This window comes from Apium graveolens, chromosome 3 (assembly GCF_009905375.1).
Source record: "Apium graveolens cultivar Ventura chromosome 3, ASM990537v1, whole genome shotgun sequence".
NCBI lineage: Eukaryota > Viridiplantae > Streptophyta > Magnoliopsida > Apiales > Apiaceae > Apium > Apium graveolens.
In genome coordinates this window covers 14160091-14171185 of record NC_133649.1, presented here as the reverse complement: position 1 = coordinate 14171185, position 11095 = coordinate 14160091, and positions in this window count along the sequence as shown.

Sequence of the window (11095 nt, the reverse complement as noted above, 5' to 3'; positions counted from 1 at the left end):
GGAGGTGATTTGGGCCCTGAAAAGCCCATTTGGGCCCAAAAATAAGAAGGTTATGGAATTATCCAGGAAATTCCTGGAAAAATCAAGAGAAAAACTTGATTTTTTTGAAGATTCTGGAAGAATCCATAAAATCCTTAGTAGAGTTTGGAATTTGGGCTCAGAAATGACGCCCAATTCTAGAAAAATCTTGAAAAACCCAAGGCCCAGTACCAAGGCCCAAATACAAAAAGCCCTGTTTGAGGCCCAAATGATTTTTAGAAAAGCCAAGTCTTCAGGCCCAGGATTAATAAAAATATTGGGCCCAAAGGTCAGCCCAATGAAACCAGCCCAGAAAAGGGCCCAATTAGTTAAAAATACAAAACCCAGTTGAAATGGGCCCAAGTTATAAACCAAAAAAAGGGGGGATGGCCCAAAAGAATCCAGCCCAGGTTTAAGGGCCCAAATCCCAATTACAGAAATATATGCAAGAAATTAATATATTTAAGACCCATTCGACCAGGAAACACGAAGGAATCCTGATCGAAGATCCTGAGGTCAGAATCTTGTCGATTAAGGCTGAAAAATAAACTTAATTCGACCAGAATTGAGACTCATTCGACTAGAAATCAAGAGAAGATCCCGATCGAGTGGATCCTTCCCGAATTTCTGTCGACCTAGGCAACTAAGGGAAGTTAATTCGATCAAAACTAGGGCTCCTGACCGAAATTCCTGACCGAAATTAAAATTTCCTACTCGAAAATTTTCTGCTCGAAAATTCAAAAAAAATATATATATATAGGAAAAAATCCTGGCCGAAATTCGACCAGGATTCTTGCTCGAACCCATCCTCCTCGAAATACCGTCGACCAGGGCTGAATGGAGGGTAATTCGACCAGGATCCTGGTCGAATGGGATTCCTGGTCGAAATCAATATAAAAAAAAAAGAAAAAAGGAAAAAGGGGGAAGAAAAAGAAGAAAATTTCCTGGAAAATTACAGAAATTAAGAAAATTCCTTAAAATATTTTCTGAAAAATGTTAATATTTTCAGAAATAAGGAATAAATCCAGAAAATTGAGGATAAATCCCATAAATTAAAGGAAAAATCCAGAAAATTAAGGATGAATCCCAGAATTAAGGGAAAAATCCAGAAAATTAAGGATAAATCCCAGAATTTAGGGAAAAATCCAGAAAATTAAGGATAAATCCCAGAATTAAGGGAAAAATCCAGAAAATTAAGGATAAATCCCAGAATTAAGGGAAAAATCCAGAAAATTAAGGATAAATCCCAGAATTAAGGGGAAAATCCAAAAAATTAAGGAAAAATCCCAGAATTTAGGGAAAAATTCCTGAAAATTAAGATAATTCCTGAATAAAAGGAATAAAAGAAAATCGTTGTAGATGTGTAGGTCGCTCCACACTTTACGCAAAAACGACACCCTGGAAGGGAACGAAAGAACTTAACTTCTGCGAAACCTAGTCACTGTTTCCCAAAAGTTGGGGGGCAAATGATAGGGATAAATAAATCATGATTACGTAGTTAATGTTGCATTAATTACATATGAATTGGGCTGCAAAGCCCAATAGGAAGATGTATGATATTCAGACCAAAAAGGTTAAACACGTTGATCAGGCCTGATGGATCAGATCAGGCCTGATGGAACAAAGAAGGCCCAAAACCCTGATTATTAATTAATTTTATAATTAATTAATAAGGGAGAAAAACAGCTATTAAGATAAGTCCTAGTGGGGATATAAATCCTTGTAGATTGGACTCCAAGGAACCTCATAGGATAAGGAATCAGCTTCCTACTTCCTAGGACTCCAAAGTCCATTCTAATTCAGAGACTTGACCACCAAGTCTCCTATACCAAGTCCAATTCAAGGACTTCTAACATTTATATAAGGGGCCTCACCCCACAGATCAGAACGACATTTTAGACTTAGTTCTTGGAGGGCATGAAAGTCACTACGTCCTTGGTGAGCCCTCGCCTCCATAGCCCCGAGGGCAAGTATCACCAAGAACTACATTTTTTGACTTGATCCTTGGCAATCAGCAAGGTACGTAGGCATCTTGTTAAGGCAGATTGAGTCACGAAACACAAGAGCAGTCAAATCGAGCCTCGAAGCTCACGTTCCTTAGTAATAAATACAGCAATTATACATCTTAGTGCCCGCAAGGGTTGGCTCAGTTGGTTAAAGAGAGGATAATTATCCTCTTGGTCACATGTTCGAATCCCATGGGAGGAGAACTTATGATTATACCTCCTGAGTCAGAGCCTGTCGCTTAAATACGGTTTACCTTGGTTCACGTGGTTTGCAGGCTATTACGTGAGCCCGTAGGGTTTACCCAGTGCGCACCCAAAGGGTAGCGGCTGCGGGTTACCTACGATAAAAAAAATAAAAAAATTATACATCTTAGTTTTTGATACATAAAAAATATCTCTAAAAATAAAATAATCGGGGTTAAAATATAAATAAATTTGCTTAATGAACTATATTAGAGGTTTGACTAAAAAACTTATAATCTTAATGTTTGATAGTTAGCTTATGAATTGAACTAGCGGTTTTGACCTTATAAGCTAAGGGAGTGTATTCGATTGAGATTTTGAAGGATTGATAATAATTCATGGATTTACAAGTATTTCGTTGATTTCAAATGTTTTTAATTTTTAACGGAGTTGATAAAAAAATATTGCAGAGTTTTTATGATTTTGTGAAGTTTTTTACAAATCCTTCAAAATCTCATGTATTTTGGTGAGATTTTGAAATCCTTAAATGAATTAGTTGTTTCATTCAAAACATTCAAGTTGAACTCGCTAGTCAAAACAACCAATCAGTTTAAAGGATTTTTAAGGATTTTCATATAATTTTGAGATTTTGAAATACTTAAATGAAACTATTTGAAATCTAATTTTTAAGGATTGGTTGTTTTGACTAGCGAATTGAACTTTAAATGTTTTGAACTTAAGGATTTGATAGATTTTAAATGATTTTTAAGGATTTTCGAATAGTTTCATTCAAAACATTTAAGTTCAATTCGCTAGTCAAAATTCAAGTTAGAAACCAAAATTTTGAAAATAATTTAAATTTATATTAAAGTACAAGTTAGAAACCAAAATTTTGAAAATTCAAAAATTCGCACAGGCTCCCGATTTTTTGCCACTCTCATGCTCTTACATACACATGCTTTACTAAATTTGCATACTTGACCCAGATTTCTGTAATCTTGAAACCCATTTGGGTTAATTCATTTGGGTAGTTCCTTATGTGTTAATCTTCTTGGTAGGGGAAGGGAGAGGACTGTGTATAAAGTGTTAATTTTGTTTTACTTTTCTTGTGATTTTGACATATTAATAATTAATACTTTTATGGATTGCTTGTTGAATATTTGTGTTTAAATTGTTCAAGATAATAATTACAAGAGCAATGCTAGATCTCTAAAAGATGTGCAAAAATTGTCCCCGATTTACACATGACATTGATTGACATATTATCATTTGAGAACTGGTTTGAGGCCTCTATCATTACAATTTAAACTCTAGGTTATATGCTAATCTAAAGTGCTTATCGTAGAAGTAATGCAAGCACTATATCATATGACATTGGAAAAGATTTTATGTAATTATTTTATATACAACATCGGCCTATGTGTTATGTTATAATATATCATGAGTAGAATTTGGAAAGAACTAGATACAGAAAATAAATGAGAACTTCTCTTCATTATATCACTTTTCACTAAACTTGTTCATTACAGGATGCCTAGTACAAGTTACATCGCAATTAAGTGCTTAATTTACATCTCCTTTTAATGGAAGCAAAGCCAAATGTTACATCTATTATTACTATAATCTATTATATCTATTATAGGTGAACATAACTTTTCAATCTATTTAGTAAGTTACTAATATACGCTTCTAACCATATTAATCTAAAAAAAATGCTCTCAGTTGGAATTGAACCCATGACCTCTCATGCTTAGAGAAATTTTTTCCGCATCCACAACCGCTGCACCAACACAACATTTGATACAATTCTTCACCAACACAACATTTGATACAATTCTTAAAATCATTAATGACATATCTTGAACATGGCTATTAAACATATTTCTTAATTACTTCTATACCCTTTTTTTACTAAACTACCTAGACACCCCTTTTCCCTAAACTATTTATATACCTTTTTTTATTATATTAACGTATAAAAATGTCTTTTATTGGGATTAAACAGACCACATCATGAACAAATAAAAAAACTGGATTTTAAAAAACGATTACAATATAAATTAATATAATAAATTTGAAAAATAAATAAACTTTTAGAAACATTAGAAATATTATATATCATATTTTAACTTTACATCAGTTATCCTATTAAACAATTCGATGAAGTAGTAGACAAATATTACTCAAGAATGTAACCACACAAAATTGAAACCACGATGGATGTTAACTTAAAGAAGTGTCTCCAAGTCATCGAACACGAGATTGTGGTGAAAACAAAGAAAGAGTTTATGATAAATGTAGTAAAAGTATGTACTTGTAAATATTTTTTTTTCTTGACATGTACTTAGAACTCATGCATGATCAAATCTTATTTAATCATGTACTTGCAGATAATCGTATTGGAGATTTCAGTTAAATAAAAAAGCGTATATAAAAATAAATGTTATATAAGTATGTAGCTAAAAAGAATTAAACTTGAGATTGGTACGAAGTCAAAAATGTGACAACCCAGGTAAATCCCAAGCCTTTTTTAAAAACTGAGTAAAGTTCCAATCCGGGTCCGAAATAAGCCGAAACCTACTAACCCAAATGCAGCCAACTTAGGTAATTCACAAGACTACCACAAATCCCTAAAAGATCATGATTTGTTCGCACACTTAGTACAGTACTTTATCTTATAAAATGAACAGAAATCCTATTTTTTTCGATGTGAGACTGGGGCATGTAGCTAAAAAGAATCAAACTTGAGATTAATACTGTTAGGAATACGTGTATTAGTTTGATGATGAGTTAAGCAAAACACTTAAGTAGAAATCTAGTATTTGTAGCCTCAACGGATAAGACCATCTTGGCTATCCGTCGAAGGAGTAGCTGTACTTAGCAATAAGTTTAGTATTGTAGCACATTTCACTCTCTGGTTTCAAGCTGTAATTCTTAGATGTTGTTAGGAAATAATCAGTCATGTTGACTACTAGTGGATGTACAAATAGGAGGGCTAATTATAAATATTTCATGCCTTGTAATTTTGTATAAGTGAAGAAGTGTCAACGGATATTGAAGACCTTCAACGGATAAGAAACAAAGCTTCAACGGATGTCTTTATTGCTTCAACGGATAATATCCATCAACGGATAAGTGCTTCAACGGATAAAGACTTCAACTGCTAATGCATCAACGGATAAAGCCTCAACGGATAAGGCATCAACGGATGAAAGCTTCAACGGATGCTTAGTTCATTAGCAGTTGATAGTGACAATTCACAAGCTGACAGAGGCACATGGGTTGACAGAGACATACTGGAATGTGGAAGCCTCTAGGAGGAATCAAGAAAATGCAGCATTTCCATTCTGATGCAAACAAGGAAGTATTCAAAGATTTACAGATTATCCTAGATTGCATTGGATAGAGAAATGAAGAAGAAACATGTGAAGAATCTTTTCAATTGTATTTTACAGTTTGTCTTCACTTGTAAACTTGGTGATATATAAACCAAGTAGCAGCTAGTAATTAGATATGAATTTTCCTGAGCTGTTTAGAAATATCAAAAGAGAAAATCATCTAGTTTGTACTAGGAAGCAGCTGTGATTTAATTCCTTGAATCACAGATTTTCTGAAATAACACATCTCTGGTGGAACAACAAATCCACCAGAAAAGTTTATAAGTTCTTTGTGCTCATTACATTTGTGTTTGAATATATATCTGTCTGCATCAGCTTCAAGCAATTCACACACATTTGATCACTCAAACACTTAGCCTTAGAAACTGCTCAAAACTTGAAAAAGTTTTGAGATTTACATTCAACCCCCCTTCTGTAAATCTCATTGTTAGTCCACTGGGAATAACAATTGGTATCAGAGCAAGCTCTTAACATACAAAGAGTTTAAAGATCTATTCTGCTAACATCATGAGTGCACAGAAGAATCCTCCTGCTACCATCATGAGTAGGAAGGATATTGGTGTAAAGATCCCAGTCCTGGAAAAAGAAAATTATCATCACTGGAAAGTGAAGATGCATTTACATCTTCTTTCTCAAGATGAAAGCTACATCAACTGTATTGAAAATGGTCCTCACATCCCTCACAAAGTAGCCACAGCTGCTACTGCAACCGTTGCTGTTGGACAGTCCATTCCCAAGCCAAAAGCAGAATGGACTATTGAAGACATGGAAGAAATCCGCAAGGATAAGAGAGCTATGAACATTTTGTTTAATGGCTTAGATCAAGATATGTTTGACAATGTCATCAATAGCCAAACTGCAAAGGAAGTTTGGGATACTGTACAAATCATCTGTGAAGGTACTGAGCAGGTCAGAGAGAACAAGATGCAGCTTCTTATTCAACAATATGAATATTTTCACTTTGAAGAAGGTTAATCATTAAATGATACCTTCAACAGGTTTCAGAAACTGTTGAATGGATTGAAGCTGTATGGTAGAGTGTACCAAGTCAAGGATTCCAACTTAAAATTTCTTAGGTCCCTGCCAAAGAAATGGAAGCCCATGACTGTCTCTTTGAGAAATTCTCAAGATTATAAGAACTTCACACTTGAAAGACTATATGGAATTCTGAAGACTTATGAACTTGAAATGGAGCAGGATGAGCTGTTGGAAAAGGGAAAGAGAAAAGGAGGAACAGTTGCTCTTGTAGCTGACAGTGAGAAGATGGAAGCCAGGAATGAGGAGAAGACAATACCAAGTCTCAAAATTGGCACAAGCAAATTAGAATCAAGCAAGGGTAAAGAGCAAGTTGCTGAGGATGAAGACAATTCCAGTCAGGATGAATCTGATGATATTGAAGAACATTTGGCCTTTATGTCCAGGAGGTTTGCAAAAATGAAGTTCAGGAAAAACACAAAGTTCACTAAGCCTGTTAGGTCACACTTTCACTGTAGAGGGGGTGAATACAGTGTTTATTACAATCAAATCAAACTTCAAGAACTTATGTAACAGAAAACAAACTTTATTGAAACAATAAACTCTGTTACAATCTGGAACTGTTATCTCTCAGTGATGAACAAAATATCACGAGAGCTGCTAGGGTTACAGTAAATAATATTCTCGATAATGATAACACTTATAGTGTAAACCCTATGTCTGTGTTTATATATTACACAGTTACAAGATAATCGCTAATTGATATGGAATATAATTCTGCTTCCTAATATATATCAATCAGATATCTTTTCTTCCAAGTATTCCATTCTTTACGGAATTCCTTCTTCATGCATATCTCTTCTTATGTTTATCTTGATCTTCTTAACTTTAATCAGCTACTATCCTTATCTGATCGTCCTTCAGCACTTAAGTTCTAATATCTATCTCATGATGCTTATCTCCTGATAACATAAGTACTGATATCCCTTAAGTCCTGACGTCCAGTATAAGTACTGATTTATCCTGTTCAAATAAGATCTGAAATCTAAACATAAAACATATTAGCCATGACATTATCAAATATATCTAACAATCTCCCCCAACTTGTAAATTAGCAAAATATACAAGTTTAACAGATATTTGATGATGTCAAAAACATTAAGTACAAATACATGAGAATTAGACAAGATAACTACAACTTACAGTCCTTAAAGCTTTTACCAATTCAACTTCTGATAACAACTTTAGTCTGTATACACATCAGAATTTAAGCAGTTGTAGATCTTCGACTTGGCTTCATCATTTTCTGATCTCTCTGATGTCAGGAGTTGTTCTGAGATAATTCTTCAACAAACATTTCTCAGCATATCTGAGTTCATCAATCATTCTCCGTTTGACATCTTTAAGCTCTGCAGTATCTTCACCAGTTTGAAATATTGCAGCTCTGAGATCATTAATCTTTGCTTTTCTCAACTCCTGATCTAGTCTTATGACATAAGCTTTGTCAGACTCTAGATTAAACTCAAGCCCCTTAATACCAAGATATGTTCTGATCTGTGCAGTATTAGGCTTCATATCAACAATATCACCATTGTGATTTCTGTACTTTGGAACATATATGCTGTCAGACTTAACAGAATAAAGTCTTTTCTGTCTCTGAATCTGTTCTTTCAAATAGTTTGCAGCAGTCCCTGTCAATCTGTCATCCACTTGAAGTAAGAATAATACATGCTCCAATTCTTCAAAATACTTCAATGGAATGGCATTTTGTCTTATATGATAAACCCTACCATCTGTCATGAAATATAACAAGATGTGTTCCTTCAAGTAGGTATGGTAAACCATTTGTACATATTCCAATTGATTCAATCTTTCAGGAGTTGCTCCAATTCCTGGTTCACTCAAGGAAGTTGGATCATTGGTAGTGTTGTGTACTCTTCTTTCATCAGCACTTCCCAATCCATTTTTATCTCTTGCTTCCTTTCCAGTAACTACTCTAGCTTCAAAATGACTTGCAGTAGTCTTCAAAGGTTGAGTTTGTTTTGCTTTAGTGAATCCTGGTAGGAGTGTTTTTGATCTTCCTTCTGATATCAAGTTAACTTGAGCTGTGTCAGAGGTTACTTGCTTCTTTTGAATATCAGAACTTTTAATTTCTTGACTCTGAACAACTTGAGCTGTGTCAGAGGTTGTTTTAAGAACTTTTCTTGAAGTCAGAGCAAGATTATCTTCTTTATCAGTAATTTCTTCATCAACAGGAGGTACATAAACTTTAACAGGTTCACCAACCTTTTCTTTACCCTTGGATCTTGGATCTATCTTTGGTTGTGATTTAGCAAATGTTGCTTCAGTTTGTGCCTTTTCTTTAATCACAATACCTTTCAGTTTTGGAAGTGACTTTTTACCAGAAGCTTCAGATTTAGATGTGGCTTTCTTTGATTTAAGTCTAGCTTCTTCTTCCTTTAAACTTTCCAAGTCCATTCCTGGATTTTCTTGAAGAAATAACTGTCTTGACATTTCTTCATCAAGATCTAGAAGTTCATCAGAATTTATTCTTTTACCAGTATCAGAACTTATTCTCTTCCCAGTATCAGAACTTATCCTGTGACTTGCAATTTCAGCATTTCTTGATGAGAATCTTTTACCTTGACTATGACCTCCACCCATTCCAGAGTTTCCTTGGTCATCTTTTTCATCATCCTTTCCTTGCAGTGTCTTGTCATCCTTGCATTTGGACTTAATCACTTTCTCCCCCTTTTTGGCATCAGCAGGAAGTAAAAGAGAGATAAGCAATTCCACTGAAGATTGGATTTCAGTCAGTTGTGATTGCTGAGAAGCTTGATTTTGCAGAATTTTATCAATCTGTGCTTGTTGACGATCTTGAGTCTTTTCAATATAAGCAATCCTGTCCATAGATGGTTGAAAGAACTTTTTCTTATCAAGTTTCCAAACTTGTTCTTGTTTGATAAAGTTCTCCTGAATCTTGTGTATTTCTGCATTAGTAGTTGAATGAAGACCTTGTAGATGTTTAGTACTCAATGCAGTGACACGAAGCTGAGTTTTGAAATCATCAGAATTTAACATTTCATCAGCTTTAGTCAAGTGCTCAGTAAGATGTAACGCAGATGGAATACATGAGACTGAGTTCCATTCCTTAGTCCACTCCTGTCCTGCAGGAGTTTCACTCCAAGGCACTGGTGGTTCCTCTGTAACAAACTTCTTTACTAGTTCAGACTTAGAAAGAGGAATGTGTCCTGAAGGACCTGCTGCATCAGTATTTGCAGTTGGAGCAGCATCACCAGTATCTCCAGCATGTGCAGCATCAGAACTTATAGAATCAGTATCATCTGATATAATAGCAGTGTGAGTAGCAATGGAGGCGTCAGCATCCTCTAATTGCTGATCTGATGCTAAGTTCTGATCAACAGCCATATCCTGATGCTCACCTAAAGTCTGATCATCAGTGTCTAGATGCAGAGAAGGTGACTTAGATAATTCCGGAGTTTGAATAGCATCAGTAACAGGTGTTGGCAAAAGATTTGTTGCTGTTGGAGCTTCTAAGAAAATTACTCCAGGCACAACTAAGTGTTGATCAGCATTATCAGCACTTGTGCCTTGATTACCAAGAGACACAGATGGGAAATTAGCCTTGTCAGATACAGTTTCCTGAGATGGAGTGGATGGAGAAGAAGTAACTGGATCAAATTCTTTTTCTTGTGAGATCAGAGATTCCTGATCCCCTTCCTTAGCTGCTTCCTCCTCATCATCTGAAACTGGCCTTTTTGCCCTCTGTTTCTTGTATTTCCTTGGTAATTTAGAGTCCTTGGAAGTTTCAGGAATTGTCATTTTTCTAAGCCTCTTGAGAAGCTTAGATCCTCCAAGTTCAGAATCCTTCTGAGAAATCTTTTTCTCAGCTGCAGTTACCACAGGTTCTGAAGAAAGAATCTGTTCCTCAGAATCTGATTCATCTCTCAAAGTAATCCTCCTCTTCTTCTGAGGTGTTTGAGAAACAGTCTTTGTTCTCTTTGACTTAGAAGATGTAGGCTTCACATAGGACTTGAGATATGTTCTGAGAGATGGTTGAGAGGTTTGAGGTGGCTGAGTAGAGGTGGTAGGTGCTAATGAACCAGGTTCTGATGTTTGAACATCAGGATAAAGTGCAGTGTACTTAACAGGATCATAGGTAATTCAAAAACATGTTGAATCGGACCATGATGTTTTTGAAAAAGAATATGAAGTTAAGATTGTGAGAAAAATTGATGAAAAGGATAATGTGAAGTGGCTGTTTATATAGGCAAGAGAATGCCAGGAGACGCGAAGATATTTAATGCTGACAGATAGAGTTAAGTCTACCTCGTCTCCCTAGACTTGAAAAAGAATAACAGTCATTTGAAAAGGAATGTGCACATGTAACAAGAGTGAACTGTTCAAGGACGAGTGCCATTAGTCCTAACCATAGACTATTAATCTTCCACTTCAACATATTCTAAATTAATCTGAGACTGTTACCAAATTTTA